Source organism: Colobus angolensis, unplaced genomic scaffold (assembly GCF_000951035.1).
Source record: "Colobus angolensis palliatus isolate OR3802 unplaced genomic scaffold, Cang.pa_1.0 Scaffold100, whole genome shotgun sequence".
In the NCBI taxonomy this organism is placed as follows: domain Eukaryota; kingdom Metazoa; phylum Chordata; class Mammalia; order Primates; family Cercopithecidae; genus Colobus; species Colobus angolensis.
In genome coordinates this window covers 8,369,286-8,384,027 of record NW_012110920.1, presented here as the reverse complement: position 1 = coordinate 8,384,027, position 14,742 = coordinate 8,369,286, and the positions used below count along the sequence as shown (strand labels likewise).

General features: G+C 48.4%; 1 protein-coding gene across 2 annotated transcripts in view; it reads right to left on the bottom strand.

The window, feature by feature from the left end:
• Nucleotides 1-14,742, bottom strand: part of TRAF5 (TNF receptor-associated factor 5) — a 47,825-nt gene that overhangs the window by 32,525 nt on the left and 558 nt on the right. Inside the window, exon 1 of one of the 2 annotated variants that reach the window (XM_011938363.1) lies at nt 3,352-3,423. The exons of the other annotated variant lie outside the window; for it this stretch is intronic. The gene's annotated coding sequence lies outside the window, so the exon portion shown is untranslated. Of the gene's footprint in view, nt 1-3,351; nt 3,424-14,742 lie in introns of those variants that run through there. 2 annotated transcript variants of the gene reach the window in all.

Sequence of the window (14,742 nt, the reverse complement as noted above, 5' to 3'; positions counted from 1 at the left end):
GTACAAAAATATAGTCAGAATAACTATATAGAATACAATCTAGTATTTGATAACAGGGTAACTATAGTAGTCAACAAGAGTTTATTGTACATTTAAAAATATTAAATATAACTAAATATTAAAATTAACTAAATATTAAATATAACTAAAAAATATTAAAAATAACTAAAAGAATTGGGATGACTGTAACACAAAGAAATGATAGATGCTTGAGATAACGGTAAATAATGGTAAATAACCCCATTTACCCTGATGGGATTATTATGCATTGTATGCCCATATTAAAATATCTCATGTAGCCCATATATACCTAATACACACCCATAAAAATAAAAAAGTAGGACTTATCAAACTTCAAAAAAAAGAAAAATATAAAAAAAAATGGTGATAAAACGATAACAGTAGCTACCACATAGAACTTCTGAAGATTAAATAAGTCAATACCATATACATCAAGGGTTGGCCCATCACATGTTTCGTAAATAAAGTTTTATTAGAACACAGCCATGTTCATTCACTTACACATTGTCTATGGTTGTTTATGTGCTACCACAGAGGAGCTGAGCAGTTGCCCCAAAGACCATATGGCCTACAAGGCCTCAAACACATAGTTACTACCTGGTTCTTTACAGAAAAAGTTTGCCGACCCCTCTATGCGTGAAGAGCTTATAGTGGTAGTACACAGAGGTGTCATAAGGGCTATTAGTATTAATAAGGACTTGTCCCTGAGTGTCTCCATCAACGTCCCCCCCTCTGAGATAACCTGACTGCCTGACATGCTATTTGCCTTCTCATTTCACCCAATTTTGAATTCTTGGTTACACTGGGCTATCTCGCACTAAACATTTATTGATTCAGTCACTTTTTGTAAATCATTTCTTTGCTGGGAACCTACCATAGGCAGACACTGATGAGGAAACAAAAATGCAGCACACGGGCCCAAATTCCCCATCCGCTGGAGCTCCCACCCATTCTCCATCCTCAGCCCGGCAATGCCCCATCAACCTCTTTCTCCCCCTACCCCTCTTCTCCTTCCCATTCCCGGCTCTAGAGCAGTGCCCCATGGAAACACACCTCCCAGGTGGCACCCACAGACCTGTATCCTTTATCAGATCCCATCAGCGCCTCTCTGAAGCCTTCCTGGCCCTCCCAAGCTCATCTGTACTCTACCTGGAATAAGTTGGCAGGCCCAAATCATACGGGGATGTGGTATATGAGGCCATATGTAGTCTGGGAAAGCATATTATGTTAGTTCGATGATCTAAACTGTAATCACATCATCACATTTGCTGACTAGTCTCTCCTAAATCACTGACCTCCTGCTCTTTATGTGACATTTGGCACTTCCTTCTTGAAACTCCCTGATCCCTTGGCCCCAGGGTTCTGTATTTGTTGCTTCTCTTCCCAGCTCTGAACCACACCTCTCGGTGGCTCCTTGCCAGCATTCCACTCCTACAGGGTTCCCCAAGGCTAGGTCAGCCTTCTGCCCTTTGTTCTTGACTCAGCTCAAGAACTTCTCCTCGTTGGAAAGGCTTCTCTTCATTGGAAAGGCTGCCTACCGCCAGCTCAACTGCATTCCCAAACGGGGGTGGGTGTGCCCACTGCATGGAGCTATGGGGCTGTCATCTCAGACTCACACTTCTCTCCCCCTTCCCCCTTCCTGATCATCCTCCTTGCTTACAAAGAAGGTACAAAGAGGCCAGGAGCGGTGGCTCACTGTTGGGGTGATCAGACCCAATACCAGGTCATGGGGGTGACAAAGGCCGGCAGAGTCAAAGGATTGAGAAAAAGACCATTTGAGAGATAAAGGTGGGACACCAAGAAGTCATCGCAATTGTGGAGGCTGGGACGTCCCCGAGCGCTGGGAGCCCCGGCTACTTATTGGTAATCCAACAGAGAAACAGGTGGTGAGAATGTGGAGGTCAAAAGGACACGTTGCATTAAGCACATGATTTACAGCTGTGATGGTTTAGCATTTATATGGAACATGTTCTGCTACTTGAGATAATGGGAATAGGAGCCTAGGAGGGCTAGAAGCAAGGAGCCAGCAAGTCTAGACATATTCCCAAGGACATTATGCAAGCCCTGCCTCGGTTTCCCTCCCAACACTCAGCTTTTTCCCAACAGCTCACGCCTATAATCCCCGCACTTTGGGAGGTTGAGGTGGGTGGATCACCTGAGGTCAGGAGTTCGAGAGCAGCTTGGCCAACATGATGAAACCCCATCTCTACTAAAAATACAAAAATACTAAAAAAAAAAAACTAAAAAAAAAAATACTAAAAAATTAAAAAATAAATAGGTGCGTGGTGGCACACACCTATAATCCCAGCTGCTCAGGAGGCTGAGGCAGGAGAATCAGTTGAACCTGGGAGGCGGGAGTTGCAGTGAGCCAAGATTGCGCCACTGCACTTCAGCCTGGGCAACAGAGCAAGACTCCATCTCAAAAAACAAAAACAAAGATAAGTACGAAGAGCACAAACACTCGTAAAGTGAATGAAGCTGCAGTGACCCCTCGAGCTTGGATGCACAGCCAACAGACAACGGTTTAGATTTAGCTTGGAATTCAGAAACATTTTCAAATGAGGACTGAGCCCAGGCTTTACCCAGTCCCACCCTCCAGGGCCTAAGGGTACTCTGAAGAAAGGGGAGAAACCTGAGACCACCCTAGACGGGCTACAGAACAGAAGTACCAATGAGTATTTAGAAACCGTGGCATGACCTTTTGGTGACTTTTAGCTACCAAAGGTCAACATCATTCTAGCGGTGCCCCACCTTCCCACAAATGCTCATCCACAGCTGCCTTTGTATAAGTTTACATTTCCAAAGCTGACCACAGACGTATGACATACTGCCAGCTGCCTACTGCCCAGAGCTAGGAGGGCTGTGGCTGGGGTACGTGTTGTGAGAGGCACACAGGGCAATCCCCTCCCGCCTGGTGGCAAGGCCAGCTCTGGTCCAGTCCATGGAGGAAGCGGACGAGAGACCCTTCCTGGGGTGGGCTACCCCAGATACACCCCAGGCACACTCTAGGTGCCCAGCCCACATACAGGCAGGCATCCTAGAGTGTGACTTGAAAAATGCAGCCTTCAGGCTGTTGGGACTCATGGGCCTGATCAGGGCAACAGAAGAGGGAGAGCGGGTAGGGAGCCCAGAGAGGAGATCCAAGAGAAGCAGGTAGAACTGGGGGAGTGGATTCCCCCACCCTCTCCACCCCCCACCCCACAACTGAGCCTGTCAGCTCTGGAAGGACTTAAGGGAACAGCTACCCAAGTGTTGCATTGTTTCACAGCAGAACTTACCAAACCAAATTTCATGCAGAAACATCAATAAATAAAAGAGCATACAGAATACCTGCTCTGGTGGAAGCAGGGCCTGTTGGGTTTGCTACGATCCCCAGGCCTCTGGCAGCTCTTCTGGTTAGTCCTAGGAGATTCACAGTTTGGTTTCTCAAGATAATGATGATAACAATAATGATAATAATAAAACCTGACATGTACTAGTAATTTCCAGCCTGCACTTTTACATACAATATCATACACAGTTCCACACTAACCTTGTGGCAATACTGCTATCCACATCATATTCCCAATGAAGAGTCCGAGGCCTCAAGTTCTTAAACAACTTTCCCCAAATCACACAGCTAGTGCATGGGCACAGGGATTTGAACACAGACTTTCCAACTCCAAAGCCAGTGCTCCTCACTCTGTGTCACAGCTGGGAGAAAATGCACCACATCGCAGCCAACAACAAACAGGAGGGCTTGATGGCAGGAAGTACCACTTACTGGTTAGAGACCAGCTCTGGGGCCAGACTGCTGGGGTTCAACCCCTTCTGCCATTCGCTTACCTGTGTTACCCCTTCCTCATCTAGAAAATGGGACAATATGGGAGGCCGAAGCAGGTGGATTGTCTGAGCTCAGGAGTTCGAGACCAGTCTGGGCAACATGGAGAAACCCTCTCTACTAAAAATTACCTGAGCATGGTGGCGCACACCTGTAATCCCAGCTACTTGGGAGACTGAGGCAGGAGAATCACTTGAACCCAGGAGATGGAGGTTTCAGTGAGCCAAGATTGCACCACTGCACTCCAGCCTGGGTGACAAAGTGAGACTCTTGTCTCAAAAAAAAAAAAGACAATAATGGTACCTGCTACAAAGGCTTGGAGTTAAGATTAAATGAGTAAATCCACGTAAATTATTATCACACAATTCCTGGCACGTAAATAAGCACTTAATCACCATGCATGTCCACCCTGCCCTCCTAGCCAGCTTTATTCAGTGCCAGTTACATGCAAAGCTGCGCCTTATTGTATTATGGGAGTGGAGGAGAGTGGGTTACCAGGTAGCTCCTGTCCCCAAGAATTTTTCAGTCAAGGTAGGGATCATGCATATGCATATGCACAAATCTATAGCAGCAGCTCTCTGAGCAGTCAGGGCCCCAGATGCTCTGCTAAGAATCTGTTCTAGAAAATGATGAAAATGCTGACTTGGACATCTTACCCCAGAGGAAGGGGGTCCATTTGTTATAATATGATACTGATTAATACACTTCAGTATCATGATCTCTCAGTAGCAACTAGAATCTCATTTTCTAGCAAATTCCCAGGCTAGATTCTACAGCTCATGACAGCATGAGGAGCACCACTCAGATCACCGTGGCAGCTTCCAGGTCACCTTCTCTTATCTCTTGGCGCTTCAGGCTGGTGCTGGACCTGCTCTCTTCTATCTGCACTCATTCTCTGGGTGAGCACGTCCTACCTCCTGGCCTTACCAGCTATGGCTGACAATGCCCTGATTTCTATCTGTAATCTGGACCTCTCCCCTGAGCCCCAGACACACTCCACTGTTTAGTCGATGCCTCCACATCGAATAGGCATCACAAACTTAACACATCCAATCCCCATCCAACCTGCTCCTCCCATAGCCTTCCTCCATCTCAGTGAAATGGTACCACCAATCACAGCGTCGCTTGAACCAAAAATTTTGGAGTGATCCTTGGGTCCTCTCTAACTCTCTAGCTCACAACACCAAATCCCATGGGATCTTCCTTCCCAACATATCCTCCCCTCTGCCTCCTCACCACTGTCAGCATAACCACTGTGGCCTAAGCTGCCATCATCCCCCCAATGGGTACTGCATCAATCTCCTAGCTGGTCTCTTGCTCTGCCTTGCTCCTTTACAGCCCATTCACAACCCAGCAGCCAGAGTGATGCTTTTAAAAACAGAAGCTGTCTCTGCTGCTCCTCTGCTCCAATGGCCCCATTGCACTCTGGGTAGAAGCCAGTGACCTTGGAGGTCACGGCCCTCTGTTTCTCTGCCCCTCCATTCTGTGTCCTCACTTCCTAGAGACTTCCCCCTTATCTACTCACTCTGGCAACACTGGCCTTGCTTCTTCTAGAACAGCAGAAGAGGCTTCTGCTTGCTTTTCCCCTGCCTGGAATACTCTTCACCCTGATATCTGAAGAGCTTGTTCCGTCACTTTAGGAATCTGCTCAAATGTTATCTCACAAGGGAGGCCTTTGCTGACCACCCTACATGGAAAACGCAACATCCCTGGCAGATCCATCTTCTACTGCATTTTCCTCCCATGCACTTATTACTGCCTAACATATTACTTGTTCATGTCTTTACTCTCTGTCTTCCCCTATCAGAATAGAATATAAGCTCCATCACACCAGGGATTGTTTCTTTGGGTACTGAGGTCCCAATACATAAAACAGTGCACATGGCCGGGTGCAGTGGCTCACGCATGTAATCCCAGCACTTTGGAAGGTCAAGGCAAACAGATCAGTTGAGGTCTGGAGGTCTGGAGTTTGAGACCAGCCTGGCCAACATGGTGAAATCCGTCTCTACCAAAAATACAAAAATTAGCCAGGCATGGTGGTGTATGCCTGTAATCTCTGACACACTAATGTGAGCTAGCCTCTGGGTGAGGTGCTAAGCGGGAAGCTTTAGCCCAAGGGTATCAGGCACCTGGGAAAGGGGGAAATGCTGAGAAAAATGTATATAGGTAGGCCAGCCAACAATTCAATGCAACCAACATTTATGGGGCCCTCAGTTAGGTGCCAGGCATTGTACAAGGTGCTAGAGATCTAAAATCCCATTTGCCAGAGTCCTTTTCCAGAGACTTCATCATGCCAACACAGTAACAGCACAAAGCCAGCTTTTCCCTCTCAGCTCACTCTGTTCAATGTTGATTTTAAACCTTTCTCTCCTCCACAAACCTTGACCACTCCCTCCAGTCTCACCAGGAAACTCTACTTCCTACTGCACAGCAAAAAAAAAAAAAAAAAACCAGAGATCATCAGACCAGACCACCTCTACTTCCTGCCACCACACCTGCAAATCTCCCTGCATGGGGCCCCTGCTCTGCCCCTTCCCTGCCAGGGTGGCGGCAGAGGTGACTTCTGAATTAGGCCAATCTCCCCACCTGTCCTCCACCTCTCCTGGATTCCTGGTCTTTTTGCCACTCCTCATATGAACAGAGAACCTTCCCCCCTTACAGCCTTCGCCCTAAGGCTGGGTCTCCCTTTCCTGAAGCTGTTGTCTCTGCCGGAAACATCTTTCCCTCTCTCGCCTCCTCTTGCTGAGCTAAACACATTCAAGCCCAGATGAAGCCTCACACATGCAGCTATGCCTCTGTGTGCCTCCTCCGTCAAGTTAGGGTCCCCCCGACTTCGACACGCCCTTTAACCACCTATACTTCTCCTTAACAACACTTGCCAGGAATGTAAATAATTGTTTATGTAATTAATTATCTGTTCAACAATAGTCTTCCCCAGCATGGAGAAAGCAGTGCTGGAATTGTGTCTTATATCTTTCAAGGTGCAGACACAGAGCAAGCACTCAAATATCTGAGTCAATTAACAGTTGCCACTTGGGGTGCCACAATGTTCTAGATACCACAGGAGTTGTACATAGGCTGTCCCACTTAATCCACACAGCAGCCCACATTTGTAGATACTCATTGTATTATTCATATTCATATTTTACAGATCAGGAACCCAAAGCTAGGGGGATGACACAATGTGTTGGAGGTACCACAGCTGGTAACTGCTGGGTAGGGATTCAGGCTTGTCTGCTGTCAAAGCCACCATGTCATACTCACATCTTACTCTCCACAGCTCACTCACTGCCTTAGACAAAGGAGCTACTCAATCATGAGGGAGGGATGGAATGACCAAATACATCATTTTCTTTGGTCTTTAGTCACCATTGAGACCTAGAAGCAAGAATTATAATTCCTCTTTTCCCAATGAGGAAAATGGAGGGGTTCAAAGGGCCACACAGCAGTAGGAGGCCATGCTGGGCTGAAACCCTTTGCAAATTGCCCTTTGTATAGGGCAATTTTCTCTACAACATAACTATAGTTAGGCACTGAGAGGACAGAACAGATTATGAAGAAAAGCTGTGCAGAAACAAGTCAACACAGCAAGCCTGAGACTGCTATCTTTAGAAAGTTCTGCTCGCAAGGATGGCCCCTGGCTGGTGTCTGGAACACGGATTTCAGTAAGGCTCCCACCACCTGAACTGCTAAGAGTGGCTCACTGTGCTTAAACTGTCTAGGTAAACAATGTGTTTTGTTTTGTTTTGAGATGGAGTCTCGCTCTGTCGCCCAGGCTGGAGTGCAGTGGCGCGATCTTGGCTCACTGCAACCTCCGCCTCCTGAGTTCAAGTGATTCTCCTGCCTCAGCCTCCCAAGTAGCTGGGACTACAGGTGCGTGCCACCAAGACCCACTAATTTTTTGTATTTTTTAGTAAAGACGGGGTTTCACCATGTTAGCCAGGATGGTCTTGATCTCCTGACCTTGTGATCCGCCCACCTTGGTCTCCCAAAGTGCTGGGATTACAGGCGTGAGCCATCATGCCTGGCCAATGTGTTTTATGCGGAACACCTGTTTTTCTTCTGGAGTCTGGAATTTTGACATGTGCTAGATGAAGTATCTACATGACCAGCCCTCAGTAAAAACCTTGGGCACTGAGTCTCTAATGGGCTTCCCTGGTAGACGGTGCTTCACACCTGCTGTCACAATGCACTGCTGGAGAAATTCAGCACATCCTGTGTGATGCCCCCTCGGAAGTCCTTTGCAGAGTCTTTTCCAAGACTCTTGGAAGCTTGTACCTGGTCTCCCCTGGACTTTGCCCCATAAGCCTTTTCCCTTTGCTCATTTTGCTTTGTATCCTTTTGCTGAAATGAATCATAGCTGTGAGTATGACCATCTGCTGGACGCTGAATCCTATAAGTCCTCTTAGCAAATCACTGAACCTGGGGATGGTCTTGGGGACCCCCAACACAGAAGCCTAACAAGAGATGAATTTTGAATTTGTTTTGAAAAGAGTGGCAGGGGTGTGGATTAATGGATTTGGACAGGAGACATTCTAGGCAGGAGAAATGATGTAAGAAAAAGTAGGCATAGGCAAGTCAGGTGTAGAAAGGCCTACAAGTCTTTAGGCCAGGTACGGTGGCTTATACCTGTAATCCCAGCACTCTGGGAGGCCGAGGTGGGCAGATCACTTGAGGCCAGGTGTTGAGACCAGCCTGGCTGACATGGTGAAACCCCACCTCTACTAAAAATACAAAAATTAGCCAGGCCTGATGGTGGGCACCTGTAATCTCAGCTACTCGGAGGGCTGAGGTGAGAGACTTGCTTGAACCCGAGAGGCAGAGATTGCAGTGACCCGAGATTGCACGCTGCACTCCAGCCTGAGTGACAGAGCAAGGACCTATCTCAAAAAAACAAAACAAGGCCAGGCACGGTGGCTCATGCCTGTAATCCTAGCGCTTTGGGAGGCCGATGGGGGTGGATCGCCTGAGGTCGGGAGTTCAAGGCCAGCCTGGCCAGCATGGTGCAACCCTGTTTCTACTAAAAATACAAAACAGCCAGGCGTGGTGGCAGGCCCCTGTAATCCTAGCTACTCCAGAAGCTGAGGCAGGAGAATTGCTTGAACCTGGGAGGCGGAAGTTGCAGTGAGTCCAGTTGGCACCACTGCACCCCAGCCTGGGCGACAGAGCAAGACTCCATCTCAAAACAAAACAATATAACAACAAAAAAGAAGGGCCTAGAGCTATTTAACAAGGCTTGAACAGAAATGATGATGAGAAAATCCAGCACTGCTGTTATGAGGTAGAAGAGATGAGGGCTAGAGAGGTCCACTTGTTAGGAAGATCCAGTGTAAGTGAAGTGAAAGTGAACCACCTAGTCACACACAGGCCCTATGGGAACTGTTAGTATCAAGGAAGTGGGGAAAGAACTTAGCCTCTGGCTGTCCATAGCTAATACATGGCAATAAATATCTCTAAGGGAGGTCTGTGGGAATGATACAGAGAATTTGAGGCAACATCCCAAAGTACTGGTTTTTGAAATAAAACATCTTAACATAAAGAAATCAGTCTGCTCCCAAATAATCTACTTCCCATTCATTAAGGGTGACTAAAATGTTCTTCATCTTTTTAAAACATCTTTGCTTAAGTCTAATATTCCCCCTCCATTTCTCCTATCTACCCCTCTCACTCCCTAGTGAGTTATTCCTGGAATAACTCCACCCAATGTTTTAATCACTTCTTTCATTCTGCATCTGCTTAGCATATAAGCCTTTGCTTTATATTAAATTATTCTGCCTTTAACCCAGGGAGGCATGGTAAGTTTTCCTAGGTTGCATCATAGATATCAACCGAGCCTCTACCTCAGAAATCCTAAAATCATGAAGACAGAAGAGCGACCTTCATGCCTGCTGCTTATCTTAAACCCATCCACCTCCCTCCATCCTCCAGGGTCAAGGGTCTCCCTAACAGAAGCATTAGAACACATCCTGGCTGTTCTAAGCCATCCGCCTTAGTACAGGAGAATAGAAAGGGCTCTGGGTGGTGGCTTTGCATCAAGTCAACCTCATCTTGCTGTGCCTTCACATTGGATCCTGCTAAAGTAACTGGTTTGCTCCTGGCGATCAAGTCAGAGCTTGTATTTTTGTTTCCCAAATCTGTTTTATTTTTTTCCTGTGTTGGCTCTCTGCCAAGCACTATTCTTCCTCCAAAGCTGCCGCCTGCACTGCCCACAAGTACTGAAACCTGGACCATAGGGCCCCAGCCTCTGAGGCTGCCTGCCCCCTCTGCCTGCAAAGGACTCATCCCCACCTTATCCCCACCATACCCTGTCCCATCCCAGCTTCCCTACCCCAGCCCCTGAGGTCTGCCTGGTTTAGAGATGGCAAAGTGGCAGCAATAGGCTAGTTTAAATGATGGTCTACTCGCCCAGGCACAGTGGCTCACACCTGTAATCCCAGCACTTTGGGAGGCCAAGGCATGCAGATCACCTGAGGTCAGGAGTTTGAGACCAGCCTGCCCAACATGGCGAAACCCTGTCTCTACTAAAAATGCAAAAAATTAGCCAGCCGTGGTGGCGAGCGCCTGTAATCCCAGCTACTTGGGAGGCTGAGGCAGGAGAATCGCTTGAACCCGGGAGGCAGAGGTTGCAGTGAACTGAGATTGTGCCACTGCACTGCAGTCTGGGTGACAAGAGCGAAACTCCATCCCACAAAAAAAAAAAAGATGGTCTACTCTGACACACAGCAATTCTTCTGCTGGTTTTTAATTTAAATTTGATGCCTTTAGGCTAGGCATGCATTTTCCAGCTCCCCAGAAACCCCACAATGCTCTACAGCTATTAACCACATGGAAGGAGAAAACCAGTTTTACTGAATATCTGCCAGACTCCACGTTCTGTGTATATATTGACTCATTTAATCTTTCCAGCAACCCCAAGTGGCACACATTACTATTTCTATTTACCAGTGGGAATACAGACACTATAGAAGTTGGGCAACTTGCTCAGATTATATAACTACAACCAGCAAATCATAAACCCAGATTTGAACCTAGGCCCACCAGATTCTGAGTGTTGGTTTAAGTCTTGGGAATGGCCAAGGGCTCAAGGAAAGAAGCACAGAGAATTGAAATCCAGCCTGAGGACCCAGGCTTGGCTCCATACCTGCATTTGCAGGAGAGGAAGATAAGAAGCTGGACGTCAAGGAAGGGAATGCTGGTGGGGGCGGTGTAGCAACCTCCAAGGAGGTAAGTAATAGCTGTAGCGTGGGCTGGTATGGGCTGGCGACTGAGGAGTACCAGGTCCTGGAAACCTACACAGAGCAATCAGAGCAGCACAGCAGGTGCACGGTGCCAAGTGAGCAGCGAGTGCAAGAGCTGGCCACTCTTTCCAGAAGCTTCTCAGTGAAAGAAAGAGAAGAGGGACTGGGGAAACATGGAGTCTTCTTATTAACAGAAAACTCAGCTTGTAGGGGAGGGAAGAAGTCTGTGGGAGGGAGGGAGGCAACCCGCCTCAGAGGGAGGAGGAGAGAGCTGACTTGGGAGTGTAGATGGAGAACGTGCTTTCGCCTTGATCTGGAGGAGAGCACTTTCTCTTTGAGAGGAAAAAAAAAAAAACTGCCATGGGAAAAAATTCAGGAATGTTCTGAATTGCTAAGGAGGGAAGCTGATGGAGCCTGTGGTGTCAAGAAATCAGACATGGGGCTCTGCTGAAAGTAAGTGAGATGGCAGCCCTCGCTCCACACAGATATCCTGGGAGGGCACTCTCTGGGCTTTGTCACTTAATACTGGGTCTCTAAGACCTGCATGTCACATGGATACTGCACAGTGTACAGACCATTTGCATATATACTGCTTTTGCTACAGCACGATCCAAGCATGCATCACTGCCTGCCTCCAGGTACAAATATGCAAAATGTGCTCACCACTGTCACTGGAAACAGACTGAGTTCCTCTGTCAGGACTAATGAGTACTTTCACTTTTATCTCCTGCCTGGTCCTCCATGCCACTTTCTCACAAGATAGGACTTGCTGGAGGCCATGTGGGTCAAGGCTGCTGTGTGATCCTTCAAATAAAGCTTTCATCTGGGCAAGGCAACAAATTCATGCTGGCCCACTCCTGGGTGGTGGTGGCAGTGGTGGCAGCGGCAGTAGCAGCAGCAGCAGCAGGGGCCTGCCAGCTCTGAGGACTGCGTGTGCCCTGCAGCATGTTCACCTCTGCCCCAACACACACAGACACTCACCTGCTACACCTCTACTGGAGCTAGAACTCCTATCCAGAACCTCAGAAAAAGCCACAACCTGGGCAGAAAAAAGCTCTTCAGAGACTGAGTCAGACACTAACCCCGATCAGTGACAAGGTCAGGCAGCTTTTGATGACTGTCTCGCTGATTCTCTCGTCCTCCTCCTGCCCAGAATTCTGGCTTCCTTTAGTTAAGAAACTATGGGAAAAGCACAGGAATTGGAGCAAGAAGACTTGGGGTTGGGTCCTGCCCCAACCCTATATGCTGTGAGGTCTTTTAAATCACTTCTGAGCCTCAGCTTGCAACCAGGTAAAGTGGAAGGAATAGCATGTGCCTCTCCCTTCTCTTGAGGAGGTAGTGAGAAATTAATCAGATGAGATGGGCTTCTTGTAAGCTGTACAGTGTTATTCTAATTTCTGGATTTAAGCAAGTCCTGCTGGGAGCTCAACCTCTCTCCCCCAAGCCTACCCAGCACTTGTCCCTGGCAGCTCAGACCCCAAGGGAGACACACCCTGAATGAATTCAATTCAATTCAGCAAACATCTGTTTAGACCTACTCTATGCCAGGTTCCAAGACACACATGAAAACAGACACGGGTCTTGCCCCGAGTTTGCCTGGCTGGGCAGAGCTAACAGAGTGGATGATGCCTGTTCCTGTGGTGGTTAGGCCAGAGCCTCCAGCAGAACTTGTTCCGTGTTGCTGGGGACAGACCACAGAGGCATTATCAGAATCTGGGTCCCCTTGCTGACCCCTCAGAGGAAGAAGTGGGCAGATATGGCTCTCTGAGAAGCCAGGGTGAGGGGCCTGGAGCAGGGGAACCAGACACCTCAATGCTCTGGGCCTGGTCCAGCAGTGGAGCTCAGGGAGCTATTTACCCCCTCAGTGCTTCACCCTCACAATTTGAGAGATGTAGAGAATAAGCCTGCTCTAACTCATGAGGGCGTCATGGAGGACAAAATGAGAACAAAACGACAAGAGCAAAGAGAAAATGCTCTGCAAAGGAACAAGTTTTACAAACAATTATTTTTCCTTCAAGGTCCTCCCCAGTAAAGCTGAGCTAATCACAGAAGGTTTGTCTAAGTACTGAGGTGCCTTTCCCATTGCTAGCCTAACAAGACTGACTCTGAGGCATCTAGCTCCCCGACTGTGCAAATCATCCCCTCTGAAACATCCCAGTCCCTATCATTAGGACATTCAGTAGACGGCAGCTCTTTTTCACATTCTTTCCATGGCCCTACTACCCAAGTCCAGCGAGTACTCAGGTGATGCTTGCTGACAGAGGGAAACACCACCATCCTACCCTGCCCATCACAACAGGCCTCAGCCCAGAGGCCGTGGGAGGAGTATCCTTCTCCATCCCTTCCCCTGTTCCAGATGCTGGCTCAGACACTTTCTCCTGCCTCTGTCCAGGACCCAGGGATCTGAGAGTTGATCCATTCCATAGAGTTACAACAAAAACTGTAACAAAATCAAAAACCTTTTCAGAAGCTAGGCGTTTTCCGCTTCCATCTTACATGCATCGTTCCTGCAGCAATTTCTGTCTTTCTAGTTCAAATTAGAGTTAGGGATGGAAGTGTTTCCACCCAAACTATCAATTACATTAACACCCCTGTTTTCAGCTTTGTGAGTACATAAGGCAGAGCAGCTGTGCTGGGATTTGTGAGGTCCTAGCCCAGCCTTTTGCTGCCTAAAATTATCTCGCACACACCCAGAACTGTTCTATTCCCAGAAATGGTTCAACTAATTTCTTTGCATCTCAGGTCTTCCAGAGCCCTTTTAAAATGCAAGTATCTCTGGAGGAAATAATCATATTCCCTTGGCCCCAGCCCAGTTCTCACACAGCACCTGCCCAATAAATATTTACAGAGTTAACTGTTTACCAGATGCCTATCTTCACAGGAGGTGGGTCAGAGCCCAGGGCTATGGAGGGTGGGGGCTGCAGAGGCAACCCTGGCAGGGAGCCTCGCCTGGTTTCTCCAACCTCAACGCTCGCCTGGTGCCACAGAGAGATAACTGAGTTCTCATGAAAGTAAATCTGAAATACCCAAATATGGAAACTTAGCAGAAGGAGGCAGAATGAGCAGAGAAAGTCGGCCGGCCAGAGTGGCCCAGTGGGACCCGCGGCAAGAGCTTGGCCCCGAACATTCTCAGAACCACCAAGACCCTGCAGAACAGGAACAAAGTGGAGACAATCTGGTACGGAGAACTCAGAATCTGCGAGTTCTCTGGGTGCCTCTGGGCAACTCCTTCCACCTCTCCGAACTTTGGTTTGCGTCAAGGCTCATTAGAGCTGGCCTTCTGGGGGAGGGGGGTATCTGCTTTCTAAAGGAAGACGCGCAAACGAACAGTTAGTGGAGGCTTCCATTCCTGGCAATCCTGACGTTTCATTCTGGAGTTGCTTTGATTGGAAAGCCCTGCAAAGGTGGAGGGGGTGCCTTCGGGGTCGGAAGAGGGCCAGGGCCCGGTTTGCAGTGCGGGTGTGCGGGACGTGCCTGAAAGTCCTCCCCACCAGGGCACCCCGACGAAACCTGGCCCCTCCGGTCCACAGCCGCCCTCTGGACCAGCTCCCCAGCTCGGGACCCCCAGTCTCCGCCCTCGCCACACCTCTCCCCAGCTAAGAAAATCCGCTCCGCACCGCACCCACTGTCCCGGGGCAGTCGGCGGTCACCTGCCCCGCCGGT